Source organism: Chionomys nivalis, chromosome 1, assembly GCF_950005125.1.
Source record: "Chionomys nivalis chromosome 1, mChiNiv1.1, whole genome shotgun sequence".
NCBI lineage: Eukaryota > Metazoa > Chordata > Mammalia > Rodentia > Cricetidae > Chionomys > Chionomys nivalis.
The window spans coordinates 35,061,942-35,084,927 of NC_080086.1; the positions used below are offsets into that span (position 1 = coordinate 35,061,942).

Consider the following 22,986-nt stretch of genomic DNA (forward strand, 5'->3'; position numbering starts at 1 on the left):
TGGTTAATAATATTTTAAAATATTTATTTATTTTTATTTTATGTGTATGAGTGTATCTATGTCTGTATATTGTGTATATGTCTGGTGCCCAAGGAGGCCAGAAAGGGCACTGGATCTCCTGGAACTAGAATTACAGACTATGTGAGGTACCATGTGGGTGCTAGGAATTGAACTCTTAATCACTGAACCATGTATCCAGCCCCCTATAATCATTTTTTAATTGATGAAAAAATATATTTGAGAAATGATCTCCCCATATAGCTCAAATTGTCCTTGAATTTGAGATCTCCTTGTCTCAGTCTCCTGAGTGCTGGGATTACAGACCTGTTCTATCATGCTTCACTAAATATATATAATTTCAAAGTTGGGTTGTATTCTATTTTATCGGATCTACATTTTCAGAAGTTGTTATTCCTTCCTCTTAGTCAGCAGTACATAGATTTAGTCTTCAGCACATGTAGTTGTGCTACATTTTATTTAAATCTACATAGCCTCAGGAAATATTCTGTAGGAAATAATCCTTGCTATAAAGTCAACTGTTGGTTTTATTAGTTGATAGGGTTGGTTTGTTTGTTTGACTTCGAGGGATGGGGCTCAAGTGCTTGTGCGAAAGAGAAACCACTCTACCACTTCAGCTATATCCCAACCCTACTGGGTTTTTGTTTTGTTTTTTAGAAAAACAACAACAAAATCACTTGTGTTACTTTATTCCTAAATAACTGATAAACTCTATAAATGCTAATTCATTTAAACAAGCTGGTTATGATGAGACACAGTTCTGTAATCCTAACTTTTGGGAGGTGGAGAACAAAAAAGAAGTTATTTGAACTTGTTCATTTGTTACTAGTGTATCCTAATGAAGCAAAAACAATATAATTATCCAAGCAATTCCATTAACGATTCCTCTTAACTGAAGAAGACAACCTTGAAAATTAAATGGAATATGTGCCAGGAAATAATTGTGATACATAATAGCATAAACAGTTATTTCATCCAAAAACCAAATCAAAACAAGCAAACAAACAAAAACCAACCAGCACCTAAAACCTGGCTTAGTAAATTATGTAATGTCACTACAGTCACTACAATGGAAAGTCTTGTTGCCATAACAACACATCTGTAATCAGGCAGAAACTAGAGAAAATGTAAATGTTCTAGCAGCAGAGTAAGATGAGCCAAGTGGGACATACAAGAGGAAAACGTATTCCAAAATTATGGGAGAAAGTTTTTGTGTGATTGTGATATTTTTTATTTTAAATACATTTTCATAGATTTTTAAGAATAAAAGTGTTTAGAATGAAATGATAAGAGGGACAAAGGGGGCAAATGATTATGTTAGAGGTATAGTGAATATTTGTATGAAAATCTTGTGATGAGACTCATTCTTAAGAGAGAGAGGCAAAGAGTGAGATAAATGACAGATAGATAGATAGATAGATAGATAGATAGATAGATAGATAGATAGATAGATAGACAGACAGATAGATGATAAGTGGGGACAGTGTGGCCTGAAATACCAGCACTTTGGAGGTGAGACAAAAAAATTGTCACAAGTGTAAAGACAGTTTGAGCTATATAGTGAATTCCAGACCAGTACAGGATACATGAAGTCCTGTCTCATAAAACAACAAAAGGGCTAGAGATATGGTTCAATGATTATGAGCATTTGCTGCACTTCCAGAACACCAGAGTTCATTTCCCAGCATCTACATCAAGCAATTCACAACTGTCTATAACTCCAGCTCCAGGGTATTCAACACCTTTGGCTTCCACATGCACATGCATAACTATGAGTAATTAAATTACTAAAAATGAGTCTAAAAATACAAACAAAAAGAAAAGAAACTACTGTAAACCTTGACTGCAGCTCTGTAGTAAAGTGTGTACTTAAGAGTTTGGGAAGAACTGGGTTTAATTCCCAACAAATCAAATTAAGAAAAAGAAGAAAAAAAGTATAGCAAAACAAACCCATTAGCTAACATTCTAACATAACAAGTAATTTATGTTAGCTTCACATATTGCTGCAAACATAGCACTTGCCTACCCTTAAGGTTTCAATGCCATGTATGATCCATATTTCAACCCGAAGCTCTGAATTCAGGCATAGAGGTCAGCTAGGCAGAACTGTGTACAGAAAGCACGTCCCAGTGCTGCCTGTGTCACATAGAGAAACTGATAAAGATCGCTGTGTCTCATTAGCGATTTATAGAGTTGTGATTCGCTCTACCCAGTACAGCTATAGTTGAATTCCTCTGTCATAAAATCACTGGGACCAAACAAGTTCAAATATCTTTTATCTACATGCTTGTCTCCCTCACCATCCGTTAACGTATTTCTTTTGGGGGCTTTTCTTCTTTGTATAGATTCATCCGCCTTAGTTGTAAATTAACCCACAGGCAACTCATTGGGTTTTTCTTTGAACTTCACAATTTATGGCACAGGGGCCATTTAAACTGCCAGTGGGCAAATTATGTTCAGAAAATCATCCCTAGGTTTAAAAACAAAATGATCCCAAGGGTAAAGGCACCATAAAAAAGTGAAGTGAAATGTAATTACTGAAGACTTCTGTAATTTCTTTTTTTCCAATATAGTAACATATACATAAATTTAGCATTTTAGCTATTTTTACGTGTTTTAAGTCCCTCCAAAATGTCAGTTCAGTGGTGGTAAAGTACATTTGCCATGGCGAGTGGGCATCATCAGAAACCTTTGTAAGATGGAAATTGTTCCCATTCCACGCTCATGCCTCACTCCTGCCCCAGCCTCAGCAGCCCTCGCTCCCTTGTCTAGGACTCTAAGCTGCATTAGGAACATCTTCTGCTAGGCTTCCTTTCACCTAAAATCTGATAACTGATTCAGTTTACTAAATTGGGTAAACATGCAAGTGAGTTTTTTTTTAAAAAAAATTCAGGGTCAAACTCCAAATACTTAGCATTTAATTTTCATGCCAAATAACTGAATTTAGATCATTCCTTCAGATGCCAAAGTGCATATTTGTCTCATTTTGAAGGGCTTGGTCTCTCTGCTTTAAATCACTTTATACTTTTCTAAGGTTAAATCAATTTTCAAAACAAACTCAAGGCTGTTATTGATTTCCTTTAGATATCCAAGCTCTCTTTGTGTTACTTGTTCAGCTGCACTCCCCAACAATCTTACTAACACTCCGTCTTCACCCATCTCACTGCTCAAATATAAGATTCTAGGCAATAGAGTGGGGATCTAGAGTTTATGGATGAGATTTAGGAAACAAAAACAAACCTTGAGAGGTTCTTGTTTGAACATTTGCATCCTATCCTGTCCCCAGCTGGATTAAACCATTTGCTACAAATGAGTTCCCAGTGAGGTGCATATTTGTGAAGCTGGGATCTTCATATTCAGTGGTTAGGGTAGGATGTAACAGTGGTAGAGTGCTCACCTAGAATGTTCAAGCCCCTGAATTTGATCCCCAAAATGGCAATAAATTAAATAAATAATAAATAAAATCATGACTAAAACATTTTATAACTGGGAAATGATTTAACTTAAGGCTTACAGAAAAGATAAGAAGATGACAGATTTCAACCTTGTGGAACTTTCCCCACAGTTCACATGTTCAAACCCTAGCACAATTATCAAAAATAAGCTGACATAGTAATATTCGCCCCTTTATTTGGACTTCCCCAGTTTTCTCACTACTATTAGTCCCTCTCCAACTCCAGGATCCAACACACTCTCTTGCTATGTCTCCTCGCCTTCTTTTAAATGTGTGATGGGGCCGGGTGGTGGTGGAGCACGCCTTTAATCCCAGCACTTGGGAGGCAGAGGCAGGCGGATCTCTGTGAGTTCGAGACCAGCCTGGTCTACAAGAGCTAGTTCCAGGACAGGCTCCAAAACCACAGAGAAACCCTGTCTCGAAAAACCAAAAAAAAAAAAAAAAGAAAAAAAGAAAAAAAAATGTGTGATGGTTCCCATCTTGGCCTGTCTTTTATGCCTCTGATGCTGTTGAAGCATTTTGCTCAAGTATTCTTAAGTTGTCTCTGTTCAGGGTATGTCTAATGCTTTCTCATGATTCAGCTGAGGTTACAGAATATTGGGAAGAACACCAAACAGGTCCTGTGTCCCTCACAGGACACCTCACAGGCCAGCTTACTACTGTTGATACTGACCTCGGCTGCTTGGTATGGTTGGTGTCTGCCAGGACTCTGCACTCTAAGTCTCTTCATTCCCGTTTGTAACTAACACGCATGGGGGAAATACTTGGAAGCTGTGCAAATATCCTGTTTCTCCTTAAGTTCTTATCCACCCACTAAAGTCAGTGCTCATTGGTGGATCTAACCTGCAGCAAAGGTTGCTATGGTTCTCTGACAACAACTTTCTATTGCCCTCACTTCTAAGTTCTGTGAAGAAGAGTCATCATTCTCTCCGTCTCCATTTATCCATTTACCCAGTCAGAACTCTTGCATATATTTCACTTGGGGAGCTATAATGCAGTTCCACAGTTAGTGGTTTTATTGCTCAAATTGTCTCAGCTTGACTACTGGGCTGTCTCCAGCTACGCTGACTCTTCTGGAGCACACCCTGGCTTCTGGCACTACACGGGCCTCCAGGCTTGTTCTGGGCTGTTTTTCCCTCAGTTTTCAAACCAACCTCTTCTACAAAGAACTCCACTTTCTTTTGGGAGAAAATGGCATTTGGAGACCACAGTTTGGTCTGCTACTAAGGAGGCTCTTTTTTGTTTTGTTTTATTGGTTTTTCGAGACAGGGTTTCTCTGTGTAGCTTGGGAGCCTGTCCTGAAACTAGACTCTTGTAGACCAGGCTGGCCTTAAACTCACAGAGATCAGCCTGCCTATGTCTCCTGACTGATGGGATTAAAGGCATGTGCCAACATTGCTGGGCTCTGAGGAGGCTCTTATCTTGGTCCTTTCAGGGAACAGAGATAAGGAAAATGCACACATGCACTGACACACATGCACACACAATCTGCATTAATTTGTAAATTATTTATCTGACAGTTCTTTTTTTAATACATCTGCAGGTTTCAGAAAAATGGGCCATCCTGTGACTTTCCTTGTTGACTATAATCAATAGTCCTAAAACCACATAAAATTTCAGAGTAACTTACATCTCCAGGCAAAAAGGCACACTTGCAGACTAAGAACTACCTTAGCACACTAGAGTAGGTCTTGAAGGGATGATGGATTTTCCAGAACTTTGTCCATAGGCCCTGAAGCCATACCTTATGCTAGTCAGTTCCAAGGAAGAAGTACCTTCATGTAGGTACAAGCTAAAGTCAACATTCTCCTAAAAAAAAAACATGTTTCATATGTATGAGCCTACTTCTGTCTGACCAGAGGTTAGGACTGCGTGGCCTATGAGGACCAGACAAGATATAGCTACCTAACTTTAATCATAAGTATAAGAATCTAAAATAAAGAACTTGGAGTCATTACATGGGTATAAGAATAAGAGGTTAGAGAGTTATTTTTAAAGATTTGTGCTGTACCCAACTTCTAGGACATTTTCATATCTTTGTTTTGTCTTAGACAAGTATGTTATTATAAACTACAACTAACAGGCAAATTATGTAGAAGAAAATAAGAGGCAGTGAAAAAATAGAAGTGTCTAAAATACAAATATAATATAATAAATTCTGACATACATACCTGTAAAGGGTAGTCCTTGTTTAAAAAATGTCTTTCTTGGATATCAGTGGTTCGCAGTTAGCTTCTTTCAAATCTGAATAATTAAAAAACAAATAATATTTTCAAATTTCATTGGTACTCAAAATCCTTAGGCCACCCAGGCTGCCAAAATGTAAATATAAACATTAATTTTCATTCCAGTATTTCTTTCTCTTGCATATATAAAGCTTTATATTCTCTAGAAATAACCAGCATACTGTCAAATGACTCGTTGTGCATCAAGCAGGATGAAAAAAAAATCTCAGAACAGTTGCATAAAAGAGACGGAAGGAACTTTGATACATTTCTCTTGCTTTACCAGTCAGATCGTCAACATGATGCAAAACTTTTTTATTGCACCCATTTAACACATCAGATTAATAATAACTATATCACCACCCAGACTTAGGAAAAAAACTAGACCTTTAAAGGGATTAGCAACCTCAAAAGACAGGGGGCTAGAACTCTGGATATGGCTTATTGATAAAAGCCACACCAGAAGCTGCTGTTCATATTCATTTCTGGGGTGGGAGGTGATGCAAGTTTGATAAAAGTTATACATTGCAAAGCTGATGTTTACTGAAATTTGATTTCATCTGGAAGCTACATAGTTGAGAAGTCTAAGGTCACAGTAGAGTAGCCAGCCTGCTTGAGTATGGGAGATGCAGTACACACCACGCTAAGCAGGCTTTTCAGAGGAAGGTCCAGGGAGCAGATTGTCTAAATAATGATTCACATCCTTGTCTCTTAAAATGCTCAGGGAGCCCAGAATAGGACATTCAGTAAAGACAAAACAGCATCCGGTGCCAAGAGCCTTATCTGGAGGGCCGGGGAGGCCCAGCTTGCAGACCCAACCTTCTGCACGCTCGACACACACAAGACTCCAATGCCTGCTTTTCCGATTTCTTGGAACTGACAGAAACTGTTCTGTTACGTGATGCATGGTGTAAAAATGTTACATCATGAAGATGAACGTTTCCTCATTCTGTTATGAACTACAACCAGTGAGCTTTGCTTGCTGGTGTTTCCCAGCATTGCGTAGTATTGCTGCTTGGAAACGAGAGTTTTAACGGCATCTCAGTATCAATAGTAAACTGCAGTTCTGCTCTCAGAGCCGGACAGTCTTCTACAGGAAGAGCTCATTTGTCAGCACTTTCTGCCTGTATGCTTTGTCTTTTGGCTGTGACTGCTGACCTCCACCATAATGATTTGCATAAACACTTTAATTTGCTAGTCAGCACGGAAGACAGCATCCACACAGAAACTGCTTATTACGAATAGCATGTTTAATACAAGGAAAACTGCGTTATCTATAAGAAATCACTACTTTGACTTTAAAAAAAGCATATAAGATAAAAATTTCAGAAATACGAAAACAAAAGAAAAATAATAAATTAACGAACAAAATCAACGCCTTTAATCCCAGCACTCGGGAGGCAGAGGCAGGCAGATCTCTGGGAGTTCGAGGCCAGCCTGGTCTACAAGAGCTAGTTCCGGGACAGGCACCAAAGCTACAGAGAAACCCTGTCTCAATAAACCAAAAAAAAAAAAAAAAAAAAAAAATTTAAAGATTCTAGGTTAAGATTAACCAATATTAGTTTCCTTGACACTTGTGCCTGGTCATCCTTAAATACATATAATACATATGCCCTCATTAAGATTAGACAAAAAGAAAGTAATATTTATTTATTATTTAAAAATGTTCACACATATATTTTGATCATACTCCTTCCCATCCTATAATTCCTCCATAATCCTTCCCCATCCAACTTCATGTCCTTTCTCTCTCTTAAAAAATACACAAAAATGTAGAAACTGCTATCCATTCAAGGCTTGAAACCCTAAGAGTTAGATCAAACAGAAAACAAGACCAGCTCCTACTACCTCTGGAGGCAGGCAGTATTCCATACCCCATTCCACTCCCTGGGTCCACTCAGACTGTTCTGTGTCACTAAGGCATAGCCTTACTGATATAGAACAAAGGCAGTCTGAGGACAGTGTATTGAGCTCCTTCACATTCACTGGATGGCCAATCTATTTAAATCTGTAAAACCTAGGCACTCAGGCTGTGAAGAAAGATATCGCAGCCTTGCCCTTCCACAAAGCTCTCAATAGGCCAGACTGTTTCTGCATACCCATTCAACTGCTTCATATACAAAATCCTGAAATAGGACTTTCTGCTAGAATCATAGTAGATAAAAATGCAGGCCAAGAGCAATTTATTCAGATTAATTGACCTGAAATGAAATGAACAATGAAAATGAACCCAAGAGATAGGGAAAAGAAAACCCGAATCATTGAAAACTTATCCAGGAATTACATCCCCAAAGGGTTGCAGGTATCACTCAATGGTGGACCAGTTGCCTACCACCCAAAAGCCTCTGGGTTTAATGTCTATCACTGCTGAAGAAACAAAACAAAACCTCTCCCAAAATGTAATTTTACAGATGTTCTTTTAAAATGCTACAGAAAGAGATGCCATATTTAAACTTTGAGTAAAACCTTTTACATTGACCATATTAATTTTTAATTACTATAATATTGATATAAAAGTTTGACACTTCCCCCTCCCTGCAAAAGAAAACATCAAAAAAGGGCTATTGAAATGGCTGAGTGGATAGAGAAGTTTCTGTTCAATTCCTAGAATCTCCGTAGTGGAAGGAAAGAACCAATTTCCACAAGTTGTCCTCTAACCTTCACCATGTACACATGCCACAGATATATATATATATGGCACACAAATGTATATGTATGTATATATACACACACATATATAAACATATAAACTAATATAACAAAGACCCATTAAAATATCATCAGTTCTATTGTTATTAATTTAAAATTATAAGCAAAGCTAATTAATTTAATCATATGCTATGTTAAATATTACTATGTTATATATTACATATAAAAAATAAACTACTTGATCAAATTGCACTTATCTTAGAAAAGCAAAGGCAATTTAATACCAAAAATTGATAAATTCATGTTATGGCATTAACCCAGTTTTAAAACAAGCCATATGATTATCTCAAAACATACAAAAACAGTACTCTATATAATTCTACCTTTGGGCTGGGCATGTATCTCAGTGGTACAATTCTTAAACCTAATATGTTCAAGGACCTGGGTCCTACACCCTAGCACCAAACAGTACTAATTCAACATTTGTTCTTGATAATATTTCTTTGAAAAACTAAGACAGTTGAATAGTAAGAATCTATCTCAAACATACAACTAATATGGTCTTATTGTGAAATATGACAGTGGCATTTCCTGGGGTGTAGTCTATAAATAACCAGTTCCTTTTCTAACAGTGAAGGTTTCACTAGAAAATAAATATGTGTGTAGTATGTTTTGGAGAGTTATAAAAGACATTAAAATATAAGTGCTCCGTAAGCTTCACAATTAAATAACAACATCATCAATACCAACCCACTCAGTTTCATTATTCCCAACTTTATCTGAACACTGGGTTCACACTTGCCATTTTTCTGTTCCTCCGTACATTGCACTTGGGTGATGTCACACAGCTTTCTACCGAAACTAGCTAGAAACTGCTTTGTTGTTAACCCATTAGACTTCTTGATTTCTATTTTCCAATGGTGTGCTAGAAAATGCTTAATTAGCCCTCCTGACATGCAGAGAATGGTCTTGTTTGAGGATTTGTGAGTTTCTATGGTGTAAGACATGGGTTTCAAGCTTCTAACACGATGTTTCTGAAGCAGGATGTCCACCACACAGACATAAGTTGACATATCTTAGCAATGTAGGAGCTAGGAAATAAACTTTCTGTGTGTGTATCTGCTACCTTTTTTTTTTTAACATAACCTGTCTGATTGTAAGTTTATATAATTTAATACTTAAAAGAAGTCTCTAACAATTAGTTTAGTAAGAACCTTAAATTTTACAATTAATTTCTACAAGCTGATCTGAGTGGGCTCCTGAATACTGCTGCTTCATCCTGCCTTTCAGTTACTTCTTACTCTCTTGTTCCTGTTCTGAGATTTTCCTACTATTACATCCTAAAAGTTCTTTGGATTTCTTCTTACTATTCTTAAGCATGGCACAGTTTTTTATGAATAGTCTTTAAACTCCTCTCAAGAACTCTGTTTGAGCTGGACATGGTGGACAGGTTTATAATCCTTGCATTTACAAGACTGAATCAGCATGACAATGAGTTCTAAGCTACATAGCAAGATTTTGATTCAAAAACAAAAACCAACCCAAACTAAATAAGAAAGAATTCTAAATCTTTTTGCCACTATGGCTAGAACATCTCAAAAAACTAAGCAAACCTATCTTCTCCCTCTGAAATATCAATGAAGCACAATTAAAGAATATGGGCTGGAGGGTGGACCTCAGCCTAAACAGCATGGGTAAACTGAGGCAGGAGGTGTGTGGGGGGGGACAGCTAACACAACTGGTCACTTAATGGGAATACTGTTCATTCTTCAAAACATTCAAGACATTTCCAAGTTTTGTACCTGGGTCTTTGAAAAGTCCAGTGCATAGGATTCAGTTCATACTCACAAGAAGCCCTGTCTGCCTTCCCCTTCAATTCTTTTCACATTCTCTGCAGTCTCTACCAAGGCCCTGCTACCTAACCATTTCCTCCACTGCCAGCTTAGCAAACTCAAGACCTCTCCTTTTCTTCTTTTTTGAGCCTTGATTTAGCACATCAACTTACAGTTTTGCCAGCTCCTCATGGCCAGTGCCTTTTTTACTAATACCTTATCACAAAAGTCTAGGAACTGACATGGGAAGATAGAGTGTGTGTGTGTGCGCACATGCATGTATGCACACACCTGTGTGATATTAGAGATTGAATTTAGGAGTTCATACATGATAGGCAAACTAAGCTGTATCTTTTCTTAAAGGTAGGGGGAGTGGTCTTGTTCTGTCATACAGTGTCACTCACAGTGTGTTGGGGGAAGGTAGGAAGCATGCAAACATATTCAAATTAGTAATTTTAATTCCAAGATAAATGTAGTCATTCCTCCATGTCTGAGGATTTTGTATCCTAAGATTTATCTAACTACACGTTGAGGATATTTTTAAAAAATACATTGCCAGCAAGTTAGGTCAGCAGGCAAAGCACTTGATGACTTGAATTCAACCCTTGGAACCTATGGAAAGGTAGAAGGAGAGAGCCAACTCCACAAGCCGTTCTCTGGCCTCCACACTCGTGCTGTGGCATGTGTATATCCAAACTTGCATATCATACATACCCATGATAATTATAAATATTCTAAAAATACTGTGCCTATACTGAATATGTAACAACCTTTGTCTTGTTGTTGTCCCCTAAACAACACAGTAGAACAATTTCTCTTGCATTTACCCTGTGTTAGATATAATAGGACTTCTATAGGGAATTTAGAGCAATAGGAATATATGGATACATTATATGCAAATACTAAATTTCATATAAATTTTGGAGCCTGTTCACATGTATATAAACTCCACTGGACTTTTTACTGCCCTATCCCCTCTTACCATGAAGGTATAATTCAACCAAGGCCAGTTAACCTTCCTTAGATTTTTACAGCAACCTTAGAAGATTTACTATTCAGTTGACTGTCATATCCTCAGATAAAAAAAAATGAAATGACTTTATTTATATTAAAAAGCAGAGGGAAATGGTGTGGGAGAGAGAGAGAATGAAATTTTCCCCCCCTTTTCAAGGCAGAGTTTCTCTGTGTAGCCCTAGCTGTTCTGGAACTTTCTCTGCAGACCAGGCTGGCCTTAAATGCAGAGATTTGCTTCCTCTGCTTGGAATCAAAGGCTGTACCACCACCACCTAGCGCACGCGCGCGCGCGCACACACACACACAGAGAGAGAGAGAGAGAGAGAGAGAGAGAGAATTTTAACAGTGGTTGTCCCCAGCAGCTGATTTTAAGTAATAGTGGAGGTACTGAATATGCAAGGAAGATTTGGTGATCTTATTTGCTTGTCATGAACAACACAAAGGCATGTTGTATTTTCAAGTCACTATCACACGCTGAACTGATTTTCAGTGAACTAGAACTAGCCTGTGTTACATCTAACTGTTATACAAGTCATGGTAGTAGGGGGGGCATGTGCCTATAGATATTTCATTCTCTTGGAACTCAGACACTGTAAAATTAGGCTCTCTTTGCAGGACTTGGTGGCTTTGTTTAGACTTCTTGGGTTCAAATCCTAGCTTTCTCATTTGGCTAGTTAGTTGGTCTCTTTCTATTTCTTCACTGACCCGAGTAATGTATGAAACACACAGCATGCACCCACCTTCTTTTGAGACAGGGTCTCCTGTAGGTCAGACTAAACTTAAACTCACTATGTAACCAAGGATGACCTTGAATTTCTGATTTTCCCAAAGGCTGAGATGCAGACATGTGCCACCATCCCTAGTTTACACAGTTCTGGGGATGGAGCCCATAGTCTTATGCATGCTGGACATGTATCCTATCTATTGAGCTACATCCCATCCCACTATATAGCCTTAGTATTATAACATATATGACTGTTGGTAGAATAAAATAAGATAGTGTATCAATGTGCTTTAAATAGAGCTTGAAACAGGGTTGCTGATCAATAAATATTAATGATAACTCTCAATAACTAGCTTATCTTTTTGTTGCTTGAGTTAATTAAGAAACAGGCCCTCAGCAAGATGATTAAGTGATATTTTGGCTTAATATTTAAACTATGTGATAGGCTAAGCAGGAAACTGAATGGTTAAAAAATGTTTTAAGCAGGGAATCACACACTTCCACTTATAAGTAATTTACAGGCTAAGTTGCCCTAATGAGTGATTTTACACAAGAGACTTAGAGAGCGATTAAGGACTGGGAAAGAGAGTCAGACTGTGGGTAGGAGATATTAAAGCAGGAGTTATCTGCTGAGCATCTGCTATTCATTAGGCGTGCTCTAGACAAGGAGCTGCAGGATGAACATGACAGACTCTTGTGTAACTGCACATGTGAGGGATGACACAGCCCAAAATCAGTGGTTCAAGGCTCTACTGCTCTCTGTGCTGTTTGGAAAAAGAAGGTAGAAATGAAAGTTGTTAGAGACAGTGGGGAGTTGCTTCAACAAGCTACTGTGCTTTCCAAGCATTTACCAGTTGTACTGGCTGGGTTTATGTTAGCTTGACACAAACTAGAGCCATCAGAGAAAAATCACCCTCCCTAAAATCCAGCTGTAAGGCATTTTCTTAACTACTGCTTGACGGGGGGGGGGGGGGGGGGCTCAGTCCACTGCACTTTATAAGAAAGCGGGCTGAGCAAGCCAGTGAGCAGCACCCCTCTCCATGGTCTCTGCATCAGCTCCTGCTTCCAAAGTCCTGCCTGTTTGAGTTCCTGTCCTGACGTCCTTCAATGATGAACAGTGCTCCGAATAAACCCTTTCCTGCCCAACCTGCTTTTTGGTCATGGTGCTTCATCACAGCAATAGTAACCCTGACTTAGACATCAGTGACTCAGGGCCTATTGACCCCTATGAACAGTTTGAGAATTAGTGATTTGATACTTGAAAATCCATTTGGGAAACAATCCATGGAAACCACATTCTGTCAGAAATACCAGCAACAATTTCAGAATAGAGGCGTCCCCATTTTTGATCTTTTGATGATTAAAAGTACCATTAGTTTCACATTGTAGTCCAAGTCTTGACCAAAGGAAGAGATAGTAATAGGCATTGAGAAACAGACACGAAGGAAGACTCTTCAGAAGAAGTAGTTGTAAAACCCCAGGAAAGGAAATGTAAGAAGCTTCAGGAAGGGAAGAGGGACGAATAACCAGAGCTACCGTAAGAAGTGAGGGGAAAGAGAGGTGGGGGATGAGGGAGGGAGATACAAAAAGCAGGAAAGGGAGAAAGGGAAGTAAGGAAAAAGGGCAGGAGGGAAGGTGACAGAAAGAAGAGAGGCTCAGAGGTTCTGGCCATTCAGAAGTAATACCGTATGTGCTCAGATTCAGCTATTCACTTCAGATTTAACCATCAGAATTAGTTATCATTGGCATTTTAAATATTGCGTAGACATTAAGATACACCAAAATTATTTAACCTAATCTTTCACATTGGTAATTATATCTAAATGCCACCATAACAAAAGTGTCTTTGTTTTCCTCAAAACTTAAACTCTCCCTACTTACTACTAAGCCTGCTTAGACACTAATTTTTCACTTGAGATGTCTGATCTACCGTCACTTCACATAACTAAACAATGTTCAATAAATATTTGAGTGTCTACTATCTATCAGGGAATGTTCTAGGCACATAGCAAAATTTTATATACATTTTGCTGAGAAACATAACTTGTTTAACTCACACACCATAAGGAAGTGGTCAACTTTTAACAAGGCATTTTACTAGAGATAAAATGAAATGCATTTTTCTTCTGCAGACAACTCTTTTTTTTCACTTGATATTATAAGCACTAAAATAATCCCCATGAAAAGCATGTCCCTCATCTGGGTTAAAACATTTCAGCATTTCTCAAAAATCATACTGAGGATATCACTTCTATATGAGCCTAAAAAGTTACAATGTTATAAAATGCACTAATCAGTAGTAAGTCTAGTTACTAGACATTTAGAGAAACAATTTAATGTTTATAAATGACTAAGTCAGATAGGCTGAATAATAAAGGCTATCTATTTTCACACATCAAAATTGCATCCCACTCCAGCATGGAGAAGGGAGGTGGGCACCAAGTCCCACCCCTTGTTAAGAACCTGTTGGAAACTAGAAGCTGCTGGCAGAGGAAGAGTCAGTTTCTTTGGACAGTGTTGTCCCTGGTAGGTCTATGTGCTCCAGCGCTACATATCCAGCAGCCCACAGGCAGCACAAACTGGACTTGATAGGTGAAAATAAAAAAAGGACACCAAATTGAGTGGGCAGCGAAAGAAAAGAAGGAGGGTGAAAGCGACCAAAACACATCGTATGGAATTCTCAAAGAACTAATTTTTAAAAATGAAAAAGATGGCACCCCAGAGATACCTTCAAGTGGGTAGTCACATCAGGTTCTATTTAAGCATGGCATTACATCACAGGAGAGAAACACAAATGACTTAAAGGTCAGTAGCTTGACTTAGATTTACGTAACTCGTTTCTGCAGAAATTTGCATTACTTGTGAAAAACATCACGTGAAAGAGGAACTTACTATAAATATTAAAGTTGGAAATAAATGAACGGCTGAGAAAGCATTGGAAAATAATAGTTTCTTTAAAAGGAATTGGAGAACTAGAGTGTGGGGGGGTGTGTTTCATTGGTATAGCATGTGTTTAGCATATAGGAGAGACTGGTTTCAGTTCCCAGGCACGTGTGCACGCACACACACACACATACACACACACACACACACACACCACCATACACAAACAAAAATCCACACAAATTCAGTTTTGAAACTGAATTTTAAAATTCTAAATTGCACATTAGTTTTAAAAATCTAAATTGCACATACATTCACATAAGCTTATTTACAAGTACTGATGAAAAAGCTAAAAACTTAGCATAAATGTTCCAAAGTAACTACTAATGAAGGAAGTGTGTGTGGGAAGCTGTCTTAGAAGAGACTCACTTGGGCTCTAATGACAAAGCATTTTCTGCTCACGCAGCCTTTCCTACCGCTGGATAGCTATAGTCATTACAATTCTTTCCTTATACTGAGCTGAACTATGACTCTCTTTAATGTCTGGCTATCCTTTGATAAATAAAGACTATGTGACAGTTCCATAAAGAAAGGGACCGCTCTGTCTTGCCTCTGTGTCCAACATATAAAGTGATACACAAAGAGGCTACCCTAAAATCCATGGTAAGTCCCCAGAATAGTTTACTCTTCAAGAAAGTATGGATCTAATTTGAGGGTGGAGGGCGTTCTCTCTGCAATGTACTGTGGATACTTTTACGAAAGGTCAAATCATATGCTTGAATTCTATGACAATATCACCTCAAAGCTGTCCTCCGCTTGCTCAGGTCAGTGTGCATCAGTGGCCTGATAGCAGACTATGCCTTTGTCTTCATTTCCATAGGTAATATGTCCAGGTTTTGTAACAGCTTCCTGATGACTTTCTCTGTACACAGCTGCCAGGTTAATCTTCTGACTAAATCATCCCCAACTTCTTAAGATCTGGAGTCTCCCCACTGCTAAGATAAAACCCCTACTCCTCCATCTGCATTCCAGACCATTTATCATCAGTCTGAAAGATCTACATTTCCAGCCCCATTTCTGACTGCTCATATCCCTGTATTCTCCACCTCCAGTTGGCTCGTGTGGAGTCCCCTGGGACTGTGTTTAGTCACTATTCTAGCCTTGGTTTTCTTACACTGGAGATTACTTTTTCTTTCTCTTTGACTATCTCAAGTTAGGAATATTAATTTTTGAGGAAACAAAATTATCCATTTCAGAGTGTATAACACAGCAGTTTCTAATATATTCTTACCTATTTTGTTTTTAGTTGACACATAATGATTGTATACAATGTAGGGTACAGAATGATATTTCAATACATGTTCACAATGTGCAGTGGTCAGATCAGGGACACTGGATAGAACACTGGAAAAGCCATGCAGCCAGGAACTGGCATGTGGCTTTGCAGTCAGCTGCTTGCCTAGCACGCGCATGGGCCTGCGTTTGATTCTCAGTACTGCATTAAAAAGAAAAGAAAGGCAGCTCTAAGTCTCCTTGTATATAATTCCAAAGCATTCCCATCCCAAAGGAAACCTGTGTTCATGAAGCAGTGACTCCATCTACCGATCTGCCTACCTTCTTTGTGAAGTGATCTGCTCTGTTTGGCTCTTTTGTTGTTTCTGTCCCTGTACATTTTTTGTATTGGTTTTCTTAAGGCTACCCTCTTGAACTCTTCTAAACTCTTCTCTGCAGGGCTTTTCCTGGCTACCCATTCCCTTCTTTGAATCTCAGTTACATTCATCTTCAGCCTTGAATCACCATGCTGCTGTGGGTTGCTAGTAAACTATTTCAACTGCACTCCTTTAGGACTTAGGTAAATTCAAGGCTCCCAGCTATGGCATTCTGTGTCTTCTCTGAGCCAATAACCACCTAAGATGTGTTTAATTAAGAGCACTAAAATGAAACTGAAGTTCAGATAATTAAATGAGAGAGCATCTCAACTCCCTTTGGCTCTTTATCCTTCCTGTACGGCTCTCTTTCGGGAAGAAAAGGGTCTGCATGATCTAGTCAGTTTCTTTGCCCTAGTAGCTGAACAGGTGTGAGAACAGGAGGGAAAATGGCAGGTTGCCCAAGGGTAGAGAAGGTGCAGGTTCCCTGCACTCACTTTAGCAAATAACGCCTACCTTCATTCCACATCTACAGGCCTACAAGGAAGAATTGGGGGTCCGGAGATGTCACAAGGCAATATTTTAAAGAGGCTCATTTTTTACTTTTGCTTTTATATGTAAATCAGTTTCTCAGTCTGATACTTTGAAGTTGTTCATTAATACAGATCTTCCTTGGAAAAGATTAACTATTAAATAACTGTGACGATAGTACTTTTTGTTCATATATAAAATAACTGGGTAATTAAACTACCATCTATTAAAAGCTGGGCATGGTGGCACACACCTTTAATCCTCTCATCAGAGGGCAAAGGCAGGCAAATCTCTGAGTTTGAGCCCAGCATGGTCTACAGAGTGAGTTCCAGGGCTACACAGAGAAACCTGGCTAGTAAAAAAAAAAATACTGTCTATTCTAAGCCAATGGATAGGTTAAAATCTGAAGCCTGACAAAAAGTATGAAAGGGAGTCAGTCTTACATGATGCATTGTACAGTCTCAGCAACATTTGTGTGTGCATTATTACAAACCCTTCCCAGCTGGAGTACTAAGCAGAATTTGTCACAGTTGCCATTGGAAGTCTCCAAACAAGAATGAAAAAAACAGTGCTCAGGCCCCTAGGCCATTATGAAACCTGCTCCTCTGACCAGGACAACAAAAAGGGCTAATGCAGAATGTTGAAGTCTATAATTAACATTTTTCCTTTTTTCATGTCTCACTTTACCTGCTCTAGAGTATCAGAGTGAGCAGAATGAAGTTTCTTTTGACATTAATTCCATGTTCTAAAAATGTTACATAGAATGTGAATTAACATTATAAAGGGACTCTGGAATTTCCCTAAAGCTTTGGGTGTAATAATATTAAGAATCATGTATAAATGATACTGAAAAAGCACATACTTGTTCTTAATAATCATTGAAAAATACATACAAATGACTTAGGTTGCTACAGGCCAGAACTAGGAAGGTTTCTAGTGCACAAATCAATAAAAAGAATGACAAGAGCTATGGTACACAATTTTATACTCTATTAAAGCATGACAGGAACATAAACATGAAAAGAAATAATACTCCTCATAAATTGGCAAATGTAATATGATACACTATCTTCCACTTACATTTCATTTAGGTGAAGATTTGGCATGTTGTGATCTTTAGGCTCCTAAGCTCCAGTCTCAACATTTATGTGGCTGTGTTTTCAGAAAACGGATTTTGATCCCAATGTAAATATACATGATTCTTAAAGTCAGTGGTCATTCAGTAAAGACGGAGTTTGTGGGATACAAGAAACACACTGGCAACATTTGTCCAATCTGAAAGTTTTTGTTATGCCTACATTGAGGTTCTCTTAATATTTCATAGCACTGTGTATGGGAAATAAATTCTATCTGGTTTCACATAAATTCTTTCAAATTGTGTTTTCCTTGTTTACTTCCCTCATTCATGTTCAGAATTTATTTCTAAGTGGTCAATCAGACATTTCTATCTTTTAAAATACTAAACATAAATGATAATAAGGCAATTTATGAATTCATAAATGTGAAATAGTTATAATAACTATATTAGGGAATGGTCATTCTACATAGGATAGGGGGTGCCAAGGAGGTGGCTCAGTGGTGAACAGTTTCCCTAGCATGTTCAAGACTCAGGATTTGATGCCTAATACTGAGTCCATCCACAGATAAGCTTGGGTGGATTGACTCTGAGGTGTCACCACATTGAGTCTGTTTTACCATTAGATTCTAAGATCTAGAAATTAAAGTCTTATTAGCTGCAGTTCATACTGGCTGACATTGGGAACTGTATCAGCAGGAACTTGGGAGCCAAAGAAAGAAAATATTTAGTATCACTGATATAAAAGTCTAAAAGACTCTTAACATTTTAAGTTGGAAAGAATATTCTGAGCCATAAGGCTGATACAAGATATAGATGTGTCTTTAATCCCAGCACTCGGGAGGCAGAGGCAGGCGGATCTCTGTGAGTTCGAGGCCAGCCTGGTCTAGAAGAGCTAGTTCCAGGACAGGAACCGAAAAAAAAAAGCTACGGAGAAACCCTGTCTCGAAAATCAAAAAAAAAAAAAAAAAAAAAAGATATAGATGTGTGTGTGTTTCCCAAATAAAATGAGAAAGTGAGAAGAACAATATAGAACTAGGTCCAAGGCAAACCAGTTAATTTCTTCTTCTGGGATTTCTAGAACAATATATCAGAAAAGAAAAAAAAAAGTCCAAGAACTATTGCTGTATTCTGTATGTATATGTGTGCATATCTGTGTAAATATATGTGATTTTTGTACTGCTCTCTGGGATTTGGGAAAACCTACTTCTTGCTATTTTCAAGACATTATTTTCAGTATTTCTACCACATTTTATATCAATGTCTCATAGATAACGGAAGTTTCTTCAGTGACTATTCATGATTACATGTTTAACATTCTGCCAGGAGTTGGGAAACCAAATAATTCTCTCACAGGTCATTCAGTTTTAGATAGAAAGAGAAAGAAAAAAGGGACCATAATACATACATAGATTTTTAAGGAAAAACTAAAAGAGGAGTGTTTTAAAAGAAAGTAATTCTGAAAACTATTTTTTAAACTCTATTTGACAGTATTCACTAAAGATCAAAAAGATCACAAACCACAAGAAATCTGCAAAATTGAGCCTTATATACGTCTGTGAACATTATGAGGCTGTTAAAAAAATGGACTTTAAGATTTTTTTCTCCTTCCCCAATTAAATTAAACCATGTAAATAAAAAAGAGCACAGGTAAATCCAATATGGGAAACAAAGCTAAGTATGGTATAAAATTTGGGTATAGCATAAACACTCATCCAGTGCCTTTACAGTTATCTAGCTGGAGGGTTCCTAGGCTCTGCCTTGATCTTTACTGACCAGGATCTGAGAGAAACTAAAAAGTTAGCTATTTTCTCTGTTGCTGAATATCTGCGTCACTTCCAAGTATGGTTTTTAGATAGGATCTTCCTATGTGGCCCAGGCTAGCTTCAAGCATGCAATCCCCCTGCTATCATCTCTCTAGTGCTGGGATTATAGGTGTATACTACCACGGCTGGCTCATATACGGCTTCCTAAACAATGCTCTCACGAAGTTCTTGTATCTGCCTTTTCCTGTATCCTCTAGCCCTCTGGCAAAAGACGCAGAAGTAGAGGTATAGCATTACGGTGTGCAACACATTGCTCAACTGCTTTCCAAGCAGCCTGAACTAAATTACAGTGACATCAGAAATACGTAAATACAAAGTTCTTCAGCTCCTAAATCATAGTGTGTTGTTCACATGACCTTGCCTGCTAGACGACCCCTCTAGCCTTGAGCCACACCCCTGGCTGCAGTTCCCAAATCATAGAATTTTAGAGTAAGAAATAAAACTGTTGCTAAAAATCTCTAGGAAAGGCTCATTAGCAACATTAATTAAACTGGAATTGAGAATCGCTTTATTGACTTAACATAGATCAGTCCTCCAGGGTTAGATCCTTTTTTTGTGACAGTATTAAATCTAATTTTTGAGACCCAGAATTCCTAACTGCCACTCAAAGAAAAAAAGAACCAGTGAGACCCTGTCTCAGAGATCCAGTTAGCCTACAGCAACAGGAGCCACAAACAACCAGTTGGTCTGCCTTGGCAGGAACTTATAGACTACAGCATTGAGTTTTTCTAAGCAATCTAGCGAGCCAGTGAGGCTGATTTTTACAGGATAGTTCCCAGGGATCCTATGAATGAAGTGAAATACAGCAAATAACTTCACATAAGCCATGGATAAGAAGATAGCTTAATGGTTAAATTCACTGTGTAGTATGGAGGAATATAGTGAACCTCTGATCTTCTGGCTTTTACCTCCTGAGTACTAAAATTCCAAGTTGTTTGTTGGTTTGTTTGTTTTTAATTTGATGTTGGGGAAAGAATCTAAAGTGTTCTGCGAGCTAGGCAAGCACTCCACCAACTTAGCTACATCCCTAGCCTTCCTTACTGAGCACCTACCAATCATGCTATATGATGGAGACAGATGAATAAAACTCCATTGGTACCTTCCTTTCAGATGAATTAAAATCCTACTGGTACCTTCCTTTAAGAAATTTTTCATCTATTACTTGTGCAGTCCTAAAAGCCAGCAAATTTGAACACTGCTGAACACAAAATTTAAAATATTACATTGCCTTTAAATAAAACCAGGATGTTACTAAGTTGTTCCAAATGCTTCAAGGAAACGTAGCAATCTTCCATTGCCAAACGCTTGACTGGGTGCACTCTCTACTTTTATGGATTATTTTGACATATGCAAATAATTTTTGAAGTTTCAGCTTCACTTATATTTATATCATTCACATTCGTTTTCTCTTTTTATTAACCTTAACCAGTATATAAAACAAGAAAAAGAATTCATATGGGTATACTTTTCCACACTCAAGAGCTTGTTTACATGGGTAGTTATAAACTACAAGAAAGAGACAATATATAGTCAGGTGAGGCTTTGGGATTCTCAGTTTTAAGTTCATAAACTAGAAAGGTTTTGTAAAACACTAATGGCAGGTAATGCTTAGAACTGGGTGTGATGGTGGCCATTCTTAACTTCTATCCCACCAGTCAGCTGACTCACAGAACTAATAAGGCTGATTTGGAAGTGGTCACCAAGCTTTGGTTCCTAACAGAGTTTCATTGAGATGCTGTAGCTATTTCAAGAGAAAAGAGAAGAAAACAGAATATGTATGAAGCGATTTGCCAAAGCATCAAGCACCATTTCTTCTTAGGCAAGTTTTCCCAATGAAGTGATTGAAAACCCCCTTTCACTGCAATCTATTAGGAAGTGGCTTCAAAGGTCTGGTAGAACTAACTCATGATGATGGCAGGGAATTAGTGTGACATCAGGGAGGAAATCAAGGGCATAGCGAGGGATGATAGTACAGTGCTTGGTTAAATTATCTAACTGCCAGCGCACAGCTCGGAATTTCCATGATGTTTCCTAGGTAAAAGGCCATTGCACAATAACTGCTTATTTTTCTTTTGCGTTGAAAATAGTTTGAGGAACATCTGCAATCTGTCTTGATTTAAAATTTTAAAATTACATGTATTTGTTGTATGTGTGTTCAGAGGACAACCTTCCGGAGTCCATTCTTTCCTCCTACCACTTGGGTCCTGGGGATGAAACTCAGGTTGTCGGGCTTGGCTTCAAGTACCTTTACCCAATGAGCCATCTCTTAGGTACGTGTCTTGATTTTGAAAAGAAAAACTATGTATGCAAGGCAAATAAATCATTTATCTTTTCTTATCACTGCTATTCCACATAGTGGTCTCATTTATGTTTTTGTTGCCAAGGACGACATATTACCTTATTTTATTTCCTTTCTTTTAAACTGCTTTATCCAGTTCTACTTGTGAGTTCCCCTTCCCCAACCCAACCCTTCTTCCCCCTACTAAGTGCAGTGATTCTAGGCATTTGCCAAACATGATTTCTGCTTTCTTTTCCAACTCCCCATGAATGTTACCTGTGTTTTCAGAGAACAAGAAATCAAGGAAGCAACCCTCCTTTTTTCTATACTGACGTGGTCAGTTAATGCTGCCTGGAACTCGGGCTTTTTAAAGTGGACTCCAGACCTTCAAATGACAACAGTACTTTTAGTGGTGGAATGACAGCTGCAGGGGTGGGGTCAAAGTTAAGGGGTTCTTCCCAGAACTGCATCCAGCACTCAGTCTCACAGTCTGTGTTTCCAGATTGCCCTCACTATAAGGGAGAATGTATTGCTTAAACACACGGATGAAAGAATAGCCTGTCTCCACTTCCTTTGCTAGATTCTCTCCACAAGGTACTTGAGAGACAGAAAGAGCAACAAGCAGTGAGAGGCAACCTTAGCATTTCAGTGATTCTAGAAGCCTGAGATATCACCAAGGAGCAGGGGGAATTCTTCTAGCCTAACCTTACATTCTAGGGCATGGTAAACACACAGCCTGTGGCCGAGAGCAGAGAAGACCAGGATCTGCATGTTCTACTCCTACACCCTCCTGCTCAGGGTATTCCCCTTTTCTCCACTTCCCTCATATTG

General features: G+C 38.3%; 1 protein-coding gene across 3 annotated transcripts in view; it reads right to left on the minus strand.

Moving 5' to 3' along the window:
- The window catches only part of Pparg (peroxisome proliferator activated receptor gamma), a 132,193-nt gene that overhangs the window by 103,340 nt on the left and 5,867 nt on the right, over nt 1–22,986 (minus strand). For all 3 annotated transcript variants that reach the window (XM_057767500.1, XM_057767509.1, XM_057767491.1), the window contains exon 2: nt 5,644–5,716. The gene's annotated coding sequence lies outside the window, so the exon portion shown is untranslated. The remainder of the gene's footprint in view (nt 1–5,643; nt 5,717–22,986) is intronic.